Source organism: Dipodomys merriami, unplaced genomic scaffold (genome assembly GCF_024711535.1).
Source record: "Dipodomys merriami isolate MVZ:Mamm:240054 unplaced genomic scaffold, mDipMer1.0.p SCAF_2151, whole genome shotgun sequence".
Lineage (NCBI taxonomy): Eukaryota > Metazoa > Chordata > Mammalia > Rodentia > Heteromyidae > Dipodomys > Dipodomys merriami.
The window spans coordinates 46,136-69,819 of NW_027203551.1; the positions used below are offsets into that span (position 1 = coordinate 46,136).

Below are 23,684 nucleotides of genomic sequence, written 5' to 3' on the forward strand. Positions count from 1 at the left end.
ACTACCCAGAAATATTTGTAGTTTAAATTAAAAGTCTGATTTCCCTTTTTCTTTTACTTTGCTCTAAGAATGAACTGAGTAATAAATACATGGAAGTTTTTGGAAAAAAATAGATATAAGTATGTATTTTTATGGGTCTGACTTTTCCATATGCAGTGCAAGAATCCTAAGACCCACCAGCTTAGGAGAAATGGGATCTGTAAGGATCCCATCCAGACAAGTCAGTTGATCTTCTTTCTCCTCTATAGAAGGTTCTGTATACGAACTTCTGAGAGAGTACATAGACTGAGAAGATCTTTCGTTACAAAATATAAGGCAATGTAGTCAGAAAAAACAACTTTTTCCTTCTATTTCATTCCTTTATCATTTCTACCCCAGATGGCTCCCTCATCTATTTATGAACTTGCTACTGAGATAATAAATAAGAATACAAAAGTGGAGCATGTGTTTATTTGAATTTCTTTTCTGTATTTTTAAAAATATTTTTGCTCTCTGAAAGCTTATCTGGATTAGATGTATATAATGGTGCAGTTTTATTACTGGTCATGCATTTTAGGTGCTACATGCTGTGATAATTCAGGCCAAATCTTCACAGATCGAAAGGCTTCATTACTCTCATGTGTGGTCCCTGGACTGGAACAATTAAAGACAAGGACTGGTACCTGTACTGCCTCCATGAAGCCTCTTTACCCTGCCAGTTGGGGAGCTACTAATGCTTTTTTGTTTGCTGTTTGTCTGGCTTATGTTATATTTGGCTAGGCTTATGTTCCTGGGCTCAAGTAATTCTTTCTGCCTCTAATTTTTTAATAGCCTAGATTACAGACATACCCTACCATGCCATACCCCATGCAATTATGATGCATCCCATCTTGGGGTCAATGTGGCAAACCCCATTCTGATACTTGGCCCCAAGAGAGACTACTTACTGGTTCTATATATGCATATAGCTTTTCTGTACACATTACAAAAAAGATATGATGTATGATAGCATTTGTAACATTTCTTGTCATGTTTTGGAGTTCCTGCAGTGCAGCATGTATCAGTGGCTTGTCCCATGATGCTGCTGAGCTTGTGCCACTGATGAGAAGCCACACTCTTCTAAGTCTTACTAAAATACATTTTTCACCCTAAAGTGAATGGGCAATTTCTTTTTGGCAAAATTCCTGCTGATTCTCCGGTTTCATGGCTCTTCCACCCACTTGTCCAAAACTGAACCTACTCTAGAGAGGCTAGACCTTTGAAAACTATGGGGAGAAGCTTCCTTGCTAACAGCAAGTGCAGATAAATGTCTTCTAGCTTACTGAATATTGTCTTATCTCATTATGTCTATAGACCTCCAGCTGCTCCAGGACAGTATAAAAAAGACATCCCTCACCTGAGGTTATAACATGGGATACTCAGGGTTCTTGATCACTACTAGGAAACAAGGCTCTCTGAGACCAATCCATTCCTTTGTGACTCACCTAACTCCTCAGAGATAAAGGGTTTAGACCAAAAGCATCTTTAGAGGAAACAGGAAAGTGCTGATATTCAACTCTACCTATCTAAAGGAAGTTGTTATTCACAGGCTTCCTGGGTTCCTGTAAACTTTCCTTGTCTGTTGGGAAAACTTTTTGTATCAGCTTGCCCTTCAATTGTGGACTTGAATAGGTGAGTACAATTGCTTTGCACCTTGTGGAATTAATGCTATTCTTTACTTGTTTTGTGTGGTAATTGTCTAATGACCCTTTTCTGTAGAAGACTTACAGTTTATAAGACTAGATATAATGTTTTTGCTCAACACTATATCTCTAGCTCTCAGCTCGGCCCAATAGTTCATTCTTGCAATCCTAGCCACTCTGGAGTCTGAGATCCGAGAATTACAATTTAAAGCCAGACTGAGCAGGAAAGCCTGTGAGACCCTTATATCTAATTAACTTATGTAAAAGTCAGAAGTGGCTCAAGTAGTAGAGCTTTAGCTTTAAGCAAAATAGCTCAGGGACAGCACCCAGGCCTGGAATTCAAGCTCCAGTACAGCAGATATACCCATGTCCCCCAACCCACAAAACTGTTCAAAATATATTTGTTAAATGATTAATGAATGAATAGCATTGTATGAGTGATAATTGTTTTCTGTTCTTTATTTTGAAAGTGGCATATCATAACTTATATTGATATTCAGTAAAATAATTGAATAATCATTCAGAATAAGAGTAGCAAAATAACTTCCATGATTAGTGATTTCTGAATGTAGCTGTAGGTTGAGGTGATAACACATCTCAAAATGTCCAAAATGGAATTAGGTGAACCAGATGAAGGGAAAGCAAGGCAGCCATTTCTGTCTGTCCTGTCTACCAGTCATTAAAAAAAAAAAAAAAACTTCAAAAGCAAGGCAGCCATTTCTGTCTGTCCTGTCTACCAGTCATTAAAAAAAAACTTCATGAAAAATAATAACCAATTATCATATACCTTTGATGCCTTATTTTTTTATACAGATTGTTTTGAGGTTTGGAGAACTGGGAAGGCATATATTTGACTTAACAGAAAGAAGAAAAGGAAATCTAAGATCACACATCTCTGATTATTCATCTGTAAGATGTACTATTGAATTACATTGTACTGAGAAATCATTCAGGTGAGCAAGAAAACTAGCTAAGTTAGTTCTTAATACTTATGTCTGGGAAGAAAGATGAGACAGATGAGGGAACCATATATGGCCTAAAATTGGTCTCACCTCAGGGGATACATGATACCCCACAGAGAAGATTAGAAAAAAGATAAGAGCAATAGTACCAGAAGATTATGGTTAACAGATCCTAATAAGGTAAGTGAAGTAGTACATAAAGCACCAAGAGAATAGATTTCTAAGATATTGTTTAAAAGCCTGTCCAAATTCTTGAGGACAGAAGAATGGGCAAATTTATAAAGTATTTTGAAGGCATAGTGCTGTAAATTAATATAAAAGTAGGCAATATAAACAGAGTTCTGAATGATTTGCTTGAAATTTGGATCTCTGAAACCTTGGATCTCAAAATCCTTGGGGGTAGGATACACAATTATACCTAGAAAAAGACAATAGATTTCCAAGGAAAATCCTCAAGGAATGGCCAAGAAAAGCCTCAATACTAATAATGTTATTATAATATGATTATATTATATTGTAATATTAATATTAAGTTCTGATATTAATAAAAAATTCTTCTTAAGAGAAAAATGTAAATATAAGCCACGGATTACTGAGGATCTCAACTAACCACCCAATGAGTTTTCATCATTGTGGGAATTCATGGCAGTTAGACGGGAAATAAAACACCCTTGGCTCTGACAACCAAAAAATTTGGAGGTACCATAAAATGACCATGTAATGAGGAACCCTAAGAAATTAGCCATACTTGCAATGATATATGGTCAGACAAATGCATATGTAGCTATACTTGAAGACAGTAAAAAAAACTTTACAAGTAAGTACACAAGAGAGATTAAAAAACTTTACTAATAAGTACATCAGAAATCTCAGTCATTAATGTACACCAGAAGTATGTCATTAATACATTAGCTGCTTGCTATATGATGCATGATACATCACAGATCTTTAAATATTTATTGTAACTATTTTGACAGCACAAGATAACATTCTGGACAAAGTTAATTCCATTTCAGAGCCCCATACTCTTCACAGTTACCTCTTCAACTCAAGAGAGAAAACACATCAAACTAAAACCTAGGTAAGTTAAACCTATAGATACGTAGACATGAAGTTAATTGCAGGAAAAATAGAGATAATTTTGAAAGAAATTATCCTCAGGGTAACCAACATACAAACATTTAACATGATGGAAACAGGAACAATTGCTTTTTCCAATCCTGGGTATGGCTCAGCACTTTTGTTCCTTATGAGAAATCTATGAATCCTCCTGCTTATAGTGTCAGCAGAAATAACAGAATAAGGTCATGCTTTTCTACCAGTTTCACAGTGAATAATATGATGCTTTACTTCTGCTTTCTCTTCCTTTTTATCCTTCTGCACACCCATTACACCCTTTCTGCCTACATCTTCCTCCTCCACCTTCTCTTGGGCTACTGAGGATCAAACTCAGGACCTCTCACTTGTGCTAGGCAAATGTTCTACTATCCAGATGTTCTTTTGAAATCATGCATTTGACTTATTCTTATAACTGCTGATAACAAAAAATCAACTCTAGAAGAAAGACAATAAACTTCAAATCTCATGATGAAGTAGCCAATTGAAGAAATTAGCATTTAAAGGAAAGCTTTACTTTTCAGATAAATATTCTATTTGTATAAGAACATAAGTTCTTTTAAGAGTCAGACTTCTTTTGATGATCATCAAAATTAGAGATGTAAGATAAACATTGCTAAAACTTACTAGTAATAAGTTTTTATTATTGTGAAAATACCATACAGAGGGGTTACAATTACATGAGCAAGGTAATGAGTACAATTCTTTTTTTTGGGTGGGTGGTCCGGTCATGGGGCCTGAACTCTGGGCCTGGCACTGTCCCTCAGCTCTTCAGCTCACAGCTAGTGCTCTACCACTTGAGCCACAGCACCACTTCCGGCTTTATTCTTTTTGTTTATGTGGTGCTGAGTAATCAAACCCAGGGCCTCATGCATGCAAGGCAAGCTCTCTACCACTAAGCCACCTTCTCAGCCCATGAGTACAATTCTTATTAAGCATTGTTGCCTCCACCTTACCATCCCTGCCCTCCCATCCCGTGCTCTCGCACCCCCGCCAAAGTTGTAAGATTCATTTTTCGACATAATGTCTTGTACATAATGTCATTGTAAGAAATTCTAAATCCATAACCACCTTAATCTTTTCCCCCAAACTGAGTCAAATTTTATTGGCTCTACCAGGTAATTATTTAACTGTATTTTCCCATTATGTATTTTAAATTTGAAGGATGTGAATAAGTTGCAAATGAAAAAAAATGTGCTACTTTCCTATTTTTTATATTGTATCAATTTACTTCTTAATTCTAAACATTGTAGATCTGAGCTTTCAGAGACTGAGCAGCCATAATAACTAGGATAGAACTAAATGTAGAAGGGTTGACCAAGTCAATAGGATACTTCGATGTATTTTGATAGGCTTCAGTTTTTTAATGTGTTGATTCTTTTACTTATAATATTTTCTTAGCCCTTCCCTTATTCGTTCTTGTTTACTTCCTTTGTTTCTTGTTCCCTCTTTAACTCTGCCAAGTTATACTGCTCTATTTTTGATTCTTGATTCCAAAGATCTGGTTTTACTCCATGCCTCAAAATTTTAAGTTGTACAGAATCAATTGCGCAATATTTACTAAAATCTGTTCCATGTATTAGAAGAAGACAGTGGCTGAAAAACACCATTATCTCCTAATGAAACAATACTCTTGTTACAGTCTTTAGACCAATGAGGCTTCTCTTGTATTTCTGAAGACTTGCAGTAAAATAAAAGGGAGATTTCTATTTCACTGGTTTTCAGTGCCCTTGCCATGGTATTTTATTTTATTTTTTTTTTATTTTTGTGAACATACTGTACAGAGGGGTTACAATTACATGCGCAGGATAATTCGTGCATTTCTTATCAAGCATTGCAGCCTCCTCCTTTGTTTACACTTCACATCCCTTCCCAGCCTCCTCCCCACCCTCCAACCCAATCCTCCCACCTCCCACCCCCACACCAACGTTGTAAAGCTCATTTTCGACATGACAACTTGTACTTCTCATTGTTGCAACAGGTCCACCTGTATCCTTAAACGACTTGTTTTTCTCCATCTCCTCCACAAGTTATACTGACATCAAATATAGTGAAAGCAGGGGTTATCCTGTGGGGGAGGGACATACAAAGCAACAAAGAAATAATCTTACAAATGCATTAGAAACAAATGCATGAAAGAAAAAAAACATTAAAATACATATCTAAGGGTTCATTTTCCTAACATCACATTATCTGACCTTTTCCGCTTGACTCATATATATACTAGATATTGCAAATAAGGGAAACCATGGGACCTATGTTTCTTTGTACCTGGCTTGCTTCACTTAATATAATTTTCCCAAGTTTTTCCATTTCCTAACAAATGGGGCAATGTCATTCTTTCTGATGGAGGCATAGAATTCCATTGTTTATATATACCACATTTTCTTGATCTTTTCATCTACTGAGAGACATCTGGGTTGGTTCCATATCTGAGCTATGGTAAATAATGCTGCAATAAACATAGTTGTGCTGGTAGCTTTAGTGTGGTCTTGTTTGTAAACATTTGGGTAAATGCCCAAAAGTGGGATTGCTGGATCATAGGGGAGCTCTATGTGAAGTCTTTTGAGGAACCTCCATACTGCTTTCCAAAGTGGTTGAACAAGTTTACATTCCCACCAACAATGAAGTAAGGATCCCTTCTGTCCACATCCCTTCTAGCATCTGTTGTTGTTAGAGTTCTTGATTTTTGCCATTCTAACTGGAGTGAGGTGGTATCTCAATGTTGTTTGATGTGCATTTCTTTTATGGCTAGGGATGTTGAGCATTTCTTCATGTGTCTATTGGCCATCCTTCTTTCTTCTTCAGAGAAGTTTCTCTTTAAGTCTTTAGCCCACTTATTTATTGGACAGTTGTTTCTTTGAGGATTTGTTGTGGGGGTTTAATTTGTTGAGTTCCAAGTATATTTTAGATATGAGACCCTTGTCTGTTGTATGGCTAGTGAAGACCTTCTCCCAATCTGTGGGCTTTCTATTGATCTTGCTAGCTATGTCCTTTGCCATGCAGAAGCTCTGCAACTTCATGCAATCCCATTTGTCCAAACTTTCTTTGATTTGTTGTGTTTCCAGGTCTCTATTCAGAAAATTTTGGCCTGCTTTCTTCAAGGAAATAGAAGAGGCAATCCAAAAATTCATATGGAACAATAAAAGACCCCGAATAGCAAAAACGCTCCTCAACGGAAAGAACACTGCTGGAGGAATATCAATACTAAATTTCAAACTCTACTATAAAGACATAGTAATCAAAACAGCTTGGTATTGGCATAAGAACAGACCTCAGGACCAATAAAATAGAATTGAAAACCCAGAAATGAACCTACAGACCTATAGCCATCTAATCTTTGAAAAGGGAGCTAAAAAAATAGAATGGAAGAAAGACAGCCTCTTCAGTAAATGTTGCTGGCAAAATTGGTTAACTACTTGTAGAAAACTAAAGCAAGATCCTTATATATCACCCTACACCAGAATCAATTCCAAATGGATCAAAGACCTCGAAGTCAAAGCAGACACTCCGAAAACATTACAGGATGGAATAGGAGAAACCCTAGGTCTCCTTGGCTCATGCCGAAATTTTCTGAATTGCCATGGTATTTTCATGCACTGAAAAACTGCAGAGAACCCATGTCCAGAATTCCTTCCCAGCCAACTCTTGGAAACTTTCACCTTAAAACCAGTGTTCAGATGCCTCAAATATCTATCTTTAAGTCCCCTTTTTCAAAGGATAGTCAATTGAAAGTTGCTATATTATCATCATTTAAAGTATTTTTTCTCTGGAAATACTAGGATTTGAAATCAAGTCTTTGACATGGTAGTCAATTACTCTCTCTTTTTTTTTTTGGTCCGGTTGTGCGGCCTGAACTCTGGGCCTGGGAGCTGTTCCTCAGCTCTTCAGCTCAAGGCTAGCGCTTTACCACTTGAGCCACAGTGCCACTTCCGGATTTTTTTCTTTTTGCTTATGTGGTGCTGAGGAATCGAACCCAGGGCCTCAGGCATGCAAGGCAAGCGCTTTACCACTGAGCCACCTTCCCAGCCCCCTCAATTACTCTCTTATGAGCACAGAAGTGCTTGTGAGTTTTGAGATAAAAATCTCTGGTTTTGGCATGAGCCAGCATAGGCTGTAATCCTCTTGTTCTTTGTGTGTGTGTGTGTGTGTGTGTGTGTGTGTGTGTGTGTGTGTGTGTGTGTGTGTATGTGTGTGTGTGTGTGTGTGTGTGTGTGTGTTTGTGTCTACGTGCCCTAGCTGAGATGATAGGTGTACACCTCTACACTCTTTCTGGTTGAGAATAGGGTCTTGTAAAGTTTTGTCTCATATTGACCTTGAACAATGATCTTCCTCAGTCTAATGAGTAGGGATTGCAGATGTGAATCACCATGCCTACCTTTTCTTTTCTTTTTAAAAATGCCTTGATGATTGTACTGTTTTATTATTCCCATTGGAAACATTATGTGACAAATTCTATTCAGTTACTGATTCATCTTACTCATTTAGGTTTTGAAATTTCAATATCATTTCCTATAACAATAGATGGCAACATTTTGCATTAAGATTACAGACATTCTGTTTTTTTTCTTGTGTTTTGCAGCATGAACTGCCCTTACTCAACCCTATGCTAACAAAGTAGGCAGCAGAACTCAAAATGCAAGCAAGCAAAAGAATACTGAGTGAAATCCACTTTGAGTGAAATGCATCAGTATAGCATTTTTGAATGAGAAAATAGCAAGCAAGTTTAAATGAACTAATTTGTAGAGATTACCTTTGTCTCACTGCATTTGCATTCTTTTCATATTGTCATTCTGCACCATAGTTTGAGGAACTGTAACAATTTAGAAAATGAGTCAAGTTAGATTAAAAATGCACTAAATGATACCAGGAGGAAATCAACTGTTGTGTTGGGAATGTTTTGATATCTTCCTCTTACATTTCTATTTCCCTAAGAAAGGAAGACAAACTTCAGATCTATCATTGGATTCTTTCCAAACTATAACCATAACTTTTGCTTATATATCTTCAGAATTGTATTCTTGGAAGATGTATGGTGAATCTGAATTTGACAGTGTTAATCTCCACCTCTCAAGATACAGGCTTCAGTATAGTAGTACTTGTTTATTGTTTATGTCTAGGTTAATCAAAGCCTTTTTTCTCTATTTTACCTCTCTTATTCCCAAATATCTATTGATACTTGATATATTTATATAGACATATTGTTATCAAATATTTAAAACATGCATAAGACATTGTTGAGCTATTTTTGGGAATTTGAGCTAATATACATACTATTGTGAGGATAATAATATATCAATAACCTATTGATACTTCTACTCCACTTCCCAATTTTCCCAAGCACTAGTCATATTTATACATGAACATATTTCATGATTTTTGAGATCCAAACACAGTATTGTATTGTCCTGCTGTCATGCAGTAAGTACATAGAAAATGTTAATGGAATAAATTTATTTGGTACATGTTTTGTATAAGGCTCTGCTTTGAGAGCTGGACGCTTTCTTTTGGAAATAAAGTGAGGCTGGGCACTGGTGGCTCACACCTGTAATCCTAGTTACTCAGGAGGCTGAGATCTGAGGATCACGGTTCAAAGCCAACCCAGGCAGGAAAGGCCATAAGACTCTTATCTCCAATAAACCACTCAGAAAACTGGAAGTGGCACTGTGCATCAAGTGTTAAGAGTGCTAACCTTGAACTGAAGAGCTGAGGGACAGCATCCAAGCCCCATGACCAACAACAACAACAAAAAGAATGGAAATAAAGTAAGACTAAGAAGGTGATTGGGTCCTGGCTTCAATGAGCGTATTTAAAAAACATGATGACCATTTACACTTTTAGTTGTCACGAGAGAGGAGGGGGGAGAAGTGTAAGAATTCTAGCCTCAAATTTAAAAAGGAGATATGTAAATTTAAAAAGTAGAGGGCTTGACTGTGTGGTGAAAGATGGAGTGACCTGTTTGAGAAGATTGTGCTCAGTTCCTGTAAAAGTAAAATGCTAGTTATGGATGTTTATTTTCCTTTTATGTTGAGGCAGGAGACAAGAACTTAGAATAGGAATATATAAATGCTTGTGGAGGCTTTTAATATTGAATAATTAGCAGCAAATATATTTCTGCTCATATATCTACCTATCTAGCTATTTATCATCTATCTACATAAATATATACGTAGACTAACATTGTATGTCTGAATGTCATGATAAAAAGTATTGTATTATTCAATCACCTACTAGCTAGTTTATATGTTTCTTCACTTTTTAAGTTATGAATTAGCATGGTAAACATCATCTTAGCTTATCAATTGCCTCTCTTTTATTGTTTTGTTACAGCCAGTGGGTTAAAGGGTACTAGTACTTTTAGTGCTTTTTGTATATATTTTCAAAAGGTCTTTTTGACAATTTATATTACTCTGAGTATAATATATGATGTTATTTGACTGAAACAAGTTTTGTTTTGCCTTTTGTGCCTGTATTGTGTATTGCCACAGCCCCTCTTCTGGTTTTTTATTATTTATTTACATATAAGGCTCAAGGATCTTCTTGCTTGGATTGTCTTTGAACTAAGTGCCTCAGATATCAAGCTGAGTAGCTCGGATTAGAGGTGTGAGTCACTACTACCAGCCTAGGAAGATTTCTTTTTAGTGAGTTTTGAGACATTGTGTGTGTGTGTGTGTGTGTGTGTGTGTGTGTGTGTGTGTGTGTGTGTGTGTGTGTGTGTGTGTGTGTGTGTGTGTGTCTGTTGGTACAGGGCTTGAACAATGGGGTCTGGGCACTATTTTTGAACTCTTTTTGCTTGGGGCTAGTGCTCTACCACTTGAGCCAGAACTTTTATTTCTGACATTTTGGTGATTAATTAGAGGTGAAAATCTCATGGATTTTCCTGCCCAGATTGGCTTCAATACTCAAATCCTCCTAAGAAGCTAGAGTTACAGTTGTAGCCACTGGCACCCAGCTAAATTTTTTTTGTTTTTTATATTTTGATTATCTTCAAGTAGTTGTACAAAGGGTTTATCTGTCAATGTACCAGTTTATAAGTACAAAGTATCTTACTCAATATCAATCCTATCATCATTCTACCACCTCCCTCTCACCAACCCAAGCCATTTCTTCAACTTTCCTCATTTCATAGGATATGCATTGAATATTATCACTGCATACTGCCATTACTACCCACTCTTCATTCATTTACACTCCTCCCCTTTACTTTCCCCTGTTATATTTCAATTTCCAGCTTCATTTTGTTGAGCTACCACTCTGCATCTGAAAGCTTAAAAATATTTTTACAACATATATTACCTATCAAATATGTTGCAGATTATTTTTTTTCAAATATGTTATTCTAGTTTTTGTTAGTGATATATACCAACATACTATTTTATGCCAAAATTAGTCCATCTTTTTTTCTTGTTTCTGATATTTACATTTTGCTTTAAAGTTCCTCCCTGACTCCACAGTTAGAAAACATAATCTCTGTTTCCTCCATATACATTCATAATTTCATTTAAATAACATCAATTTATTTATATTTAAGCTCTAAAATGCTGATGTAATGGCACTACCTTCCCTATTATTTTCATCGAGATAATAATAGTTTTATTTTATTTTTTGTGCTAGTACTGGGGTTTGAAGTCAGGAACTTGCTTTTCTTACTTGGCTTTTTGTTAAAGGCTTGAGGTCTACCTCTTGTATCACACCTTCACTTGTGGCTATTTTCTGCCTAATTGGCAATGAAAACAAGCAGATAGACAAGGTTGGCCCATATAATGCTGTACTATAAGTAAGCTTATAGGAGATACATAGTGTAAATGGGATCATTTTTCTTGGTCTTGTTTGAATATTTTCAGTTCTTTACATAATATGTTATGGCTTACATCTTTGCTGTTTTTGTATCATATTGCAGACTATTTATGTGCTGCTGCTATCTTTTGATGGAATTACTTGTACTTTATGAATAGAAAGGAAGTTTTAGAGGGTGCCTTCTTAGAATGAAAATGTAAATGTAAGCCATCTTTCTAGAGATGGTGTTTTGTGTCCTTTTCTTAAATATCTGTAAAGCTTCCCCAATGCTTTGTCTTTAATCAACTTGTCATGAAAAAATATCCAGGCCTTTGTTACCTATAGAAATCTCGGGCTGTCGTTAATGATTTCTCAAAGACACAGTATTAGTATTGGCCAGCAAGAAAGTCCGTAAGACTATAATCTTCAGAAGACCGGAATTGACCCTGTTTCTAGTGGTAGAATTTTGAAGAGACAACACCCAAGCCCAAAGTTCAAGGCCCACAACCGACAAAAAATAATAAAATCCGAAGTGTAGCCGGGTGCTAGTGGCGCACTCATGAACAGTCCTCAAAACCTGAAATTAGAGATGTGGCTCAAAATGGTAGACCACTATCCTCGAACTAAAGAGCTCAGTGACAGCACCCAGGCTGAGTCCAAGCTTCATGACATCAGTGATGAAGAACAACAATCCAAAGACAAAACTAAAACCACAAACAAAAAACCCCACTAAAGTGTACACAGAGGTCATTTTCAAAGCAACACAAATACATGAAGTTTCATGTGCTTTCATTTAAAGTGTTGTAGTTTGTGGGTTATGTTTAGACCTATGAGGTTTTTTTTTTAACTTGGCATATTTAAAAATATTTTTATAATTATATAGTTGATGTACAGAATGGTTACAATTTCATAAGGCAATTAATGAGTCCATTTCTTTTGGACAATATCACCCCTTCCTCTGCTCCCTCCCAATTTTCCCATGCCACATTTTATAACTACAAGTGCCAACTCCTAGGACATCATTTATTGTAAAATTATTTACTGTGTCAAAATCACCTGACAGAATTCTTCAGTGAAAAAAAAATTTGGTCTAGAGGTTTTAGGAGGAATTAAAAACTTTTTTAAAAAATTAATTATATATTGAAGATTTTTATACATACTAATGTTTCTTGAAACCAGATTTTGCAGATGTGATGTTTCCTTTGTAGTTTTCCCCCCTGCCAGATTCTATTGTGCACCATTTTAGTTGGTTTCTTTCTTGGTTTTTATTTATATAGGCCATTTCTTTTTTTTTAATATTTTTTGGCATTTTAATTAATTTATTTATTTTTGGGTCCAGTCGTGGGGCCTGAACTCTGGGCCTGGGCGCTGTCCCTCAGCTCTTCAGCTCAAGGCTAGCACTCTACCACTTGAGCCACAGTGCCACTTCCGGGTTTTTTTTCTTTTTGCTTATGTGGTGCTGAGGAATCGAAACCAGGGCCTCATGCATGCAAGGCAAGCGCTCTACCACTGAGCCACCTTCCCAGCCCTATATAGGCCATTTCTTTCAGTAATTATCACTGTAAATTAATTATACAAAGACTAGTTCTTGTTGTTGTTGTTTTGTTTTGTTTTGTGCTAGAGATCTAACCCAGAACCTCACATGGTCTATCAAGACCTGTAACATCCATATCCTTTTTTTGTTTTTTTGAGACAAAAAATTTTACTGTAGAGATGGCTTTGAACTTGCAGTCCCCTTGCTTCTGCCTCCACAGTGCTGAGTATTACCATTCCCCATTATACATAGCTTTAAAAAATTACTTTATTGATGTTTTAGATGTGATATACAGTGAGGTTACATTTACATATGTCAGGTGATAAGTACATTTCTTTCCTTTTCCTTAGTATCATCTGTTCCCTCATTCTCTCTTGCCTTTCTTTCCATCTCCTCCACTAGTTGCTTGGTTCACTTACATCAATGTCCAATGCAGTTGATGAGCCCCACTGCTATCTATTTTTACTTGTCTTCCACTGATTCTGTGCTCTGTCCCCACCTTCTTTCACATATGCATGTGAATACACCATATATGAGGTAAAAAAATAGAGTCATCTAAAAATGATAAGACAAATTAAGAAAAGGTCCTTTGTTTTCTTTGGAGTTCTTTTCAATATGTGTATGATTTTATATATATGTCTATGATTTATATATATATACATATATATATATATATATATATATATATATATATATATATATATATATATATATATGAAGAGCTGCTTGTGTATTACATTTTGGTGCTTTTCTCCTAAGGCTATCCTCTTTTGGTCTCACTATATATCTGTGTCTAGAACCCTGTATACTTGATCATATCTTGTTGTGCTTTAAATCTAACATCTGCATATCAGAGAGAACATGCACCTTTTTTGTTGCTGTTGTTGGTCATGAGGCTTGAACTTTGGGCTTGGTCGCTGTCCCTCAGCTCTTCAGCTCAAGGCGAGTGCTCTACCACTTGAGCTACAGCGCCACTTCCATTTTTCTAGTGGTTTATTGGAGATAGGAGTCTCACAGTCTTTCCTGCCCGGGCTGGCTTTGAACTGTGATCCTCCTGAGTAGCTAGGATTACAGGCGTGAGCCACTGACGCCCAGCTCATGCACCTTTTGTCTCCATAATCTTGGCTTACCTTGCTCAACATGATTTGTTCTAGTTACATCCATTCCCCTACAAATGCCATTATTTTATCCTTTGTAATGGCTGTTTAAAATTCCATTGGCTATAGGTACCACATTTTTTGTATCCATTCATCTGTTGTGGGACATCTGAGTGCTTCTTGTGGGAGGTTGTGAATATTGCAGCAATGAATTTGGATGTGCAGGTATCCTGTTCATATTCTGGTTCATGATGCTCAGAGTAAATGCCTAGGAGTGGTATGGCTGGATTTTGGGAAGGTCTATGTTTAGTTTTTTGAGGAACCTCCAGACTGCTTTCCAGAGTGGTTGTATTAGTTTACACCCTCCAGTAGTGCAATAGGTTCCTTTTTCTCCACATCCCCGCCAGCATTTGTTTTTGTCTGAATTCAGAATATTGACCAGTCTAACTGGGGTGAGATGGTATCTCAGGACTGTTTTGATTTAAATTTCCTTTATGGCCAGGGATGACAGTTTCTTTGCCATTTTTACCTTGTATTCTAAGAAACCTCCTTTGAGGTCCATTGCCCATTTAGTGATTGGTTTATTAGACTTGGGAGGGGCTTAGTTTCTTGAGTTCCCTGTTTATATGGAATATTAGGCCTTGTCTGATGTATTGCTGGTAGAGATTTTTCCCAATTGATTGGCTGTCTTCCTTGTTTAGTACCTATGTCTTTTCATTTGTCCAGTCTTTCTCCAATCTGTAGTTCCCCTGGGATTTGATTTAGGAAATTCCTGCCTGAGCCTATAAGTTCTAAAGTCTCTCCTACACTGTCTTACAGTAGTTTCAGAGTTTTGAGTCTGAGGTTGAGGTCTTTAATCCATTTTGAATTGATGTTAGTGCATGTTGACAAACATGCATGTGGCTTCCTGGTTTTTCCAGCACCAATAGTTGAAGAGGCTATGTTTTCCCTACTGTATGTATTTGGATCCATTGTTGAATATCAGATAACTGAAAGTATGTGGTGTTATTTCTAGGTCTTCTAATCTCATTGGTCTTTGGTTCTATTTTGGTACTAATACCAAGCTGTTTTTATTACCATGGCTCCTTGTAGAACTTGAATTTCTTTGCCTATTTTAGGTCTTTTGTTGTTCCACATGAATTTTTTTATTTGTTTTCTCTATTTCAGTAAAGAACACCATTGGGATTTTGGTGGGGATTTCATTGAATGTTTATATTATTGGGCCATTTTTTTTTCATTTTTTTTTTGGTTGGTCATGGGGCTTGAACTCGGGGCCTTGGTCCTGCCTGAGCTGGCTTTGAACTGTGATCCTCAGATCTCAGCCTCCTGAGTAGCTAGGATTACAAGTGTGAGCTACTGGTGCTTGGCAGTATAGCCTTTTTCACAATATTGATTGTACCTCTCCAAGAACATGAGAGGTCTTTCACTTTCCTAGTGTCTGATTTCTTTTTTAGATGTATATAGTTTTTACTAAATAGATCTTTTACATCTTTGGTTAGGTTAATTCCTATATATATATATATATATTTGAGGCTATTGCAAATTGTGTTGTTTTCATGATTTCCCTTTCTGCTTGAGCATTGTTGGCATACACAAAGGTTGCTCATTTTTGTGGATTAATTTTGTATCCTGCTACTTTGCTGAAGTGGTCTATTATGAGTTTGGGAGTGGAGTATTTGGGGTCCTTCAGGTATAACAGCATGTCATCTGCAAATAAGGATAGTTTCATTTCTTCTGTCCTTATGTGGATCCCTTGAATGTGCTTTTCTTGCCTTACTTCTCTGGCTAAGGATCCTGTAACCATATTGAAGCAGAATGGAGAAAGTGGGCATCTATGCATTGTTTCTGATTTTAGGGAAAATGGTTTTAGTTTTTCCCCATGTAGTATTCTTTTGGCTGTTGGTCTATGATATATTACTTTTGTTGCTTTAAAGAATTTTCCTTCTGTTCTTTGAATATAAGTGCCTTATATTCTTTGAATAGGAGTGGATGGATTTTGTCAAAGGCTGTTTGTACATCGGTTGAGATGATCATGTGGTTCTTGATCTTGGCTCTGTTGATGTGCTGAATTGCATTTATGGATTTGCATATGTGGCATGTAGGTATGTATGTATATATCTTGTGTATGTTTCTTGCATCTGTGGGATGAAGCCTACTTTGTAATTTTTCATGTGGCATCCCAGATCTTGTTGTTTTGCTCCTCCTCCTCCTCCTCCTCCTCCTCCTCCTCCTCCTCCTCCTCCTCCTCCTCCTCCTCCTCCTCCTCCTCCTCCTCCTCCTCCTCCTCCTCCTCCTCCTTCTTCATTTTTGGTAACCTCACAAGTGGTCTGTCAATTTAATCACTTTTTAAAGAAGAAGCTTTTTGTTGTATTAATTTCAGGTATATTTAAAAAATTTCTATCTCGATTTCTGCCATAACCTTTTTTAACATCTCTCTCCCTTTAGATTTAACTTTTTTCTTCCTTTTCTAGCAATTTTAATTATATCATGAGATTATTTACTTGAGCTGCTTCTGTTTTCTTTATGCTTAGGTCTTTCCCTTCAGCACTGTTATTGCTGTATCCCAGAGGTGCTGTTGTGATGTGTTTCCATTTTCATTGAATTGGAAGAACTTTCTAATTTCTTCTGTGACCCAGGTCTTACTCAGTAGTGTGCTGTTCAGCCTCCCTGTATTTGACTAATTTCTACAGTATGCTTTGTTCTTACAAACTAGTTTAATTCCACTATGGTCTAATAGGATGCAAGGGATTATGTCAATTCTCTTTATTTGTTTAGGTTCTTTATGTGAACTATAAAATTATCTATTTTGGAGAATGTTCCACAAGCTACTGAGAAGAGGTTATGGTGTCATTTAGTTCAGAGGCTTCTTGGCTTGTTTTGTTTGATTGACCTGTCCTTTGGTGAGAATGGAGTGTGAAACTCTCCCACTATTATTTTGTTTGGGTCTTTCTTGTTCTGTAAATCCAAGAGTTTTTGTTTAACACATTTAGATGCGCTATTGTTTGGTGCACAGACATTGACCACTATGATTTTCTCTTTATGGATCATTCCCTTTATTAATATGTAGGGACCTACATTGTCTTTTTGTACTGATTTTAATGAGAAGTCTGTTTTTTATCAGATATCCATATGGTGACTACTGCCTTCTTACAGGGTACATTTGGGTGGAAGATCTTTTCCATAACATGACTTGGAGTTTGTTTTTACTTTGGCTGTGAGATGGGTCTCTTGGAGACAATAAATTAATAGATCTTGTTTTCTTTCTTTTTTTGCTATTTATTTATTTATATTGTGAAAATACTGTACAGAGGGGTTACAATTACATGGGCAAAGTAATGAGTACATTTATTATCAAGTATTGTTGCCTCCTCCTTTGTTTCCCCTTCCCATCCCTTCCCATTCCTTCCCATCTCCCCTCACCCCCTAACTCCCCCATGGATCTTCTTTTCTGAGCCAGTCTGTAGTTCTTTTTCTTTTGATTGGAGAATTTGAGTGTGTTAATGTTTAGGATTATTAGAGAGAGATGTGTTATGTTATCTGCCATTTTCTTGTTTTCTTGTTGCTTCTTTCCTTTCCCTGCACTTACTAAATTGATCTTCTAGTGATTTCTGTCTGATATGATTCCCTGATCTTAATTGTTTTCTTCAGATTTTATTCTTCTTTTATTATTTTTTGCAGTGTGGGTTTAGTGTTCATGAATTTCTTTAATTTTTGTCATGAAAGGTTTTCATTTCGATAGCTTCTCTGGGTACACCAATTTGAGTAGGCAGTTGTTGGAAACTACATTATCAGGCTCTTTGCATTGAGGGTTTATGTGGAAAGGTCCTCAGCGATTTTGATTTTTCCATTGTAATGTAATTCCTTCTTTGATTTTGTGGCATTTAAAATCAGTTCCTTGCTACTCAGGTCTAATGGTTTTACTATGATATGTATAGAAGTGTTCTAGGATCGTGTCTACTAGGTGTTCTATATGCTTCTGTTATGCAGGTGAGATTTTCTCTCTTAAGATTGGGGAAATTTTCTGTAATGATCTTATTGAATAGGTGTTCCATTACTCTTTTGAAATTTTTCCATCTCACCTATCCCAGTTTATATGTTGATTTGAGTTCTTGGCTTTTTCTGCCAATTCTTGGATTTCCTTTTGGTAATTTTTGAGTTCTTTTTTCCATACCTATTAATTGCTGTTCCAGATTCTCTGTTTTATCCTCAACTCCTGATATTCTATTTTCCATCTCACTTATTATGTTACCTATAGCTTCCATTATGGTTTGCATTGTGGAAATTGACAACTTATGGTTCCTATATCAGGTCTCATTGTTAATTCTATCTTTTAATGAGGTATATACTGTGTCTATTTTTGTCTGTATCTTTTTTGAAGTGTTGGAATTTCTTTGATATTTCTTTTTGTGTTCTTGAAATTGCTTTTCCATCTTCCCTTTTATTTCATTGGCCAATTTGGCCATCATTTCTTTACTGGTTCCTTTGTCCTCCATTTCTTCTTCCTTGTTACTGTAGTTCTTTCCTGGATTGCTGCTGGCTTTTGGATTTGGTTTGTTTTCTTGACTGTCCATGACTCTTGTAATCTTTCCTTTTGGTATATGCATTTGGGTTCAGGGATTGTCGGTGCTGTAGTCTAATCTTTGTCTGTTGGCCCAATTTTTGCCTGTCAGGTACCAACAGCCTTCACTTTGCCTGGGCTGGTTTACACTGGGTAGGGTAACTGAAGCAGGGTCCCCAAGCTGGCTAGCACCTGTGTGCATAATCAGCCCTGGGATAACTGAAAGGAGCTTGGTCTGGTCTGCAGCGGGGACTGAAGTTAGCTTCAGGAGTCTGGGTTAGGCATTGGCTTCAGAAGGATTGGGGTCCTCACTGTGCACAGGGCTTTTTTTGTGCCTTGGCCCTGGGTTGGTTCTCTTCCAACAAGTGACCAGCAGTTGGTCTGGTGCATCTTGTATGTGTTTACATGTGCTCTGCCTGTTACTCATACATTTACTCTTTTTGCAGTTCCAGACAGGGACCAGTGGGTCCTGGCAGGGTTCAGTGCTGCAGCTACCAACAAGGGTGTGCTCTGTTGGTGGACAGCATGTACCTGTGATTTGACCTGCAAATGTTTAATGGGCCTGCAGTTCTCGTCAGGGTTTGGCACCTAGGCAGCTTGCACTCCTGTATAGGGCTGGTGCATGCATTCACTTGGCTGTTCCTGGTGGAAATGCTCTACAGGTGGCTGGTTAGCACACATGTTTGTGTTTTCTGACAGGAGAGCCCTCTACCAGTGCCTGACTTGTCTGTTAGGGAGGGCCGAGATTTGGACTACTCTGGGATGAGGGGGCATGTCCCTGTGGGTGAGTGAACGTTGGTTCTCACACTGACCTTTCTCTGGATAGCCAGTGCTATGGGGGATACAGGGTCCTAGCACCTGTCTAGTTGGAGTTCCTGTAGCCTTCCACTGGAAGCCAGCAGTTGGGGTGGTGGGAATATGGAAGGGCTCAGGCCTCTTTGTGTGCTTCAAGTGTGTTGTTCCTTCTTAGCAGGGAGAGAGGTCCAGATCAACCTCTGTGGGTCACTAACCAGTGCTGCAGTACTGGTCTCCTGTGTGGGGTGAGTGGCTCCAGCCTGATACTTACTGATCCTAGAACTGGTTTTGGATGACTGTCAGTGCTGTGGCAGATTTCTGTATCTATTGTTGCAGATTTCAGGTTGGTAGGCCACTATGTTCCTTCATATCAATTGTGGGCTGAGCAGTGGGGCAGTGGGAGCTGTCTCTGACTGGGTGTTGCTGTGCCTGGTCTCTGGTCTTGGTCTCTGCCCGGTCTGTGTCCAGTGCTATGGGAGTTTTCTGTGTCTGCCTTTTGAGATTGGCTGGTGTTCCTGAAGACACAAGCAGTGGGCCCCTTTCAATGCTTAACAGCACTGCCATGAGGGGTCAGGGGGTGGACTTTGAGATTTTCCATCTTTGTGTGTGCAAATTCCTGTGATTCTCTGCATGTTTGTTTATTCGTTATTGTCTATCTCTTGGGGGAACTGCATATGGGACCCTAAGTCTATTTGGTTAGAGAGAACTAGGGCCATTCTCTATTGCTTCAGTGCCATTTTTATACATTCAAAACTTAATTTCAGTAGTAAATACATGATTATCTAGGTTATTCTTTAAGTAATATGAGTCTTTCAAAGGATTGTTTTAATTTAATTGTTGACCTTATAGTCATCTCTTTTTGTTGTATGAGAACCATTTTTTTAAATTTTGGGTCTGGTCGTTGGGCCTGAACTCTGGGCCGGGGCGCTGTCCCTCAGCTCTTCAGCTCAAGGATAGCGCTCTACCACTTAAGCCACAGCACCACTTCCAGATTTTTTTCTTTTTGCTTATGTGGTGCTGAGGAATAGAACACAGGGTCTCATGCATGCAGGCAAGCACTCTACCACTGAGCCACCTTCCCAGCCCCATATGAGAACCATTTTAGACAACTATAACATCTTATACTTCTCCAAGGATTATTATTTCTTTTGCCTGTAGCAGTTTAGATATGATAAAGAACAGAAGAGAAGTACAGTTTATCATATTTACTTAATGTTCCAGGGCAGGGGGTTGTGTTTTGTCAGTCAATCTGCATCAGAGGTTGGCCCAGTAAATTCCTTAGCTTCTTTGAACTTCTGTCTCCTCTTCTACCAAGTGGGAGAAGTTAATGCCTACAATTCAAAAGAATCCATTGAGAGAAGGTGCTGAAATCATCCTAAATTCTACTAAATAATGGCTGTTATGATCAATAAAGTTAATGATACACATTCTTTCTGGGACAGGGGGTGAAATGTCAGACAGACAGGAAAATATCAATCTGCCTTTATTTCCCCTTTTGGCTGGAAGAATGGAGCAAGCCTTGCTGTAGTTAGAACCCTCAGAAGAATCTGGATCATGCTAAGCAGATGATCTGCTCAGGGATGCAGGCAGCAAACTCCACTGAGCCATATGGGTGAGTGGAGATGAAGTTCCAGGAAATGTAGCGCCCCCTTTCCCCTGCCCCCCCCAATCACCTTTCTGGCCTTTCAAATGGTGGGAAGTTGGAGGCATAGAAATGGAGGGACAAAGGGTGAACCAATGCTGTAACAGTACTCAATGGACACTTTTAAATGAACTATCCAACTTACTGGTGGAGATGGGAGTGGAGGAAACACTGCAAGAGAGCATGGGAAGGGGTGACCACTGGCTAAGAAGAATTGTCCTCATGACTTGACTTATGGAACTGTAACCCCTCTGTGCATCATTTATTTTATAATTACAAGGATGTTTTTTCTTTTTTTGTCAGTCATGGGGCTTGAACTCTGGGCCTGGGCGCTGTCCCTCAGCTCTTCAGCTCAAGGCTAGCGCTCTACCACTTGAGCTACAGCGCCACTTCCGGTTTTCGGGTGGTTTATTGGAGATAGGAGTCTCACAGACTTTCCTGCCCCGGCTTGCTTTGAACCGAGATCCTCAGATCTCAGCCCCCTGAGTAGCTAGGATTACAGATGTGAGCCACCAGCTCCCAGCTAGAATGACATTTTTTAATGGTAGCAATTTTCAACTCCAGCTATCTATTCCTCCAGATGCAGAATGAAACCATCTATTCTTTAAATGTTGAAAACTAATTTGTGTGTGGTAGTGGGCACTGAAACTTGAACTCAGGTTTTCATGCTCTGATTTAGCTTTTTAAAAAATTCAAGATTGGTGCTCTACCAACTTGAACCACACCTCTTCCTCTGTCTTTTTTGCTGATTAATTGGAGATAAGAGCCTCTCCAGTTGGTCTGCTCAGGCTTGCTTTGAACCTTGATCCTCAGATCTCAGCCTCTTGAGTATCTGGGATGACATGTGTGAGCCACAGGCACCAGACCTGACAAACTAATTTGAAAGTCTAAAATCTTCTGTGGGTCAAGCAAAACCGTCTGTGGGTACTAATCTGGGGGATCTATAGCACAATATAATATCATCATAATATTGTCTCTTTTAAACACACACACACACACACACACACACACACACACACACACACACACACACACAAGCGAAGGCAGAGAGACTCATGTGGATGAAATAATCATGGAGTTTTCTCCTTGATCTCTTTGCTACTCTACATTTGGCAATGGTCAAGGCTCTTAGTCTAGTTGCCTATGTTCTGCATTTGTGTATTTTCTGTCCCACTAAACTCTTCAAGAATCATTTCCAATGCAGTTTATGCCCAGTGTTTACTGGCAATAATCATAGTTCAAAGTGAGACATGCAGCTCAATTCTAACATGTTGAGGGAGCGACAGGCATGGGGTGACCAAACAACTCGAGCCCCCAAGCAGGAGAGAGACCCAGTCTGAGCAACAACCTTTTGCTGATGACCTCCTTCTGAACAGCAACAGCATATGATCATGCTTCTCTGCTTATGAAAATAGTACTGTTTGGGACCAAAATACACTTTCAGATAGGAAAAAGAATACAGTGTATTGAGCACTGTTAGAGGCAGGGCCTAGACCAGAGACTTCCCATGAGTTAGCTTTGCAATCACCCTGTGAGGTAAACATTATCTTTGTTCCCATTAGGTAGACCAGAAAACTGAAGAACAAGCAAACATTATCTCAAGATTTGTGATGCTGGAAAGGAGTAGAGACAGAAGGAATGAGTCAGCCTGATGCAGAAACCAATGTGGTTCCCCATCCCACGTGTCTGCTATCTTTGGAGCAGCGAAAGAGACGTGTGGTCACACGGTCACATGATCTTCTGGTCATGTAATTATGTGGTCTCCTTCCTGAAGATGTGGAGGAGAGATCAACAGAAAGCATCAGCTGACTTGTGCCAACTTTGTCTGTGAAACAAGATTAGGCAGGTGACCTATTCCAGGATTTAGGCAGCATGGATTCTGGAGCAAAATTCCATGGAAGGAATTTGGGGACTATATTTCTCAGTACTTGCCTCAGTCCTTGGTATTTCTTCATTTGACTCTCCTGGGAGTCTGGCCTCAAAGGGCATGCCCAAATCCCCCCTATGGCAAGAAAGAAGGGCCAGCATTGGACTTGTGCTTATGATATTACAGGATTATGAATGAATTAATGCATTAGGGAATGAATGAAATGATATAAACACATGGTAAATTGGTTCCAACTCTCCAGTGACATTTGACACATAAGCGAAGATTTCAAAGAGAAGCTTTTCCATTTTAAGCTTAAAATATAATCAGCAGAGCCAGGAGCCTGTGGCTCACCGCTGTCATCCTAACTACTCAGGAGGCTGAGATCTAAGGATCGCAGTTCAAAGCCAGCTTGGGTAGGAAAGCCTGTGAGACTCTTCTTTTTTAATTAACTACCAAAAGAAACCACCAGGGCTGGGAAGGTGGTTCAGTGGTAGAGCGCTTGCCTTGCATGCCTGAGGCTCTGGGTTCAATTCCTAAGCACAACATAAGCAAAAAGAAAAAAAGCCAGAAAGTGGCACTGTGGCTCAAGTGGTAGAGCGCTAGCCTTGAGCTGAAGAGCTGAGGGACAGCACCCAGGCCCAGAGTTCAGGCCCCATGACCGGACCCCCCCAAA

The 23,684-nt window shown here is 38.4% G+C and overlaps 1 long non-coding RNA gene across 14 annotated transcripts in view; it reads left to right on the top strand.

The window, feature by feature from the left end:
* The window catches only part of LOC138834462 (uncharacterized), a 43,329-nt gene extending 19,652 nt beyond the window's left edge, over positions 1-23,677 (top strand). For 9 of the 14 annotated variants that reach the window (XR_011374120.1, XR_011374121.1, XR_011374115.1 and 6 more), the window contains 6 exons: positions 1,568-1,650; positions 2,475-2,614; positions 3,601-3,704; positions 6,808-9,504; positions 20,942-21,111; positions 22,704-23,677. This is a non-coding gene — a long non-coding RNA (uncharacterized lncRNA). Of the gene's footprint in view, positions 1-1,567; positions 1,651-2,474; positions 2,615-3,600; positions 3,705-6,807; positions 9,505-16,129; positions 16,249-20,941; positions 21,112-22,703 lie in introns of all 14 variants that reach the window. The other 5 variants (XR_011374119.1, XR_011374127.1, XR_011374124.1 and 2 more) reach the window with 5 other exon arrangements.
* Positions 23,678-23,684: the final 7 nt, after the last annotated feature.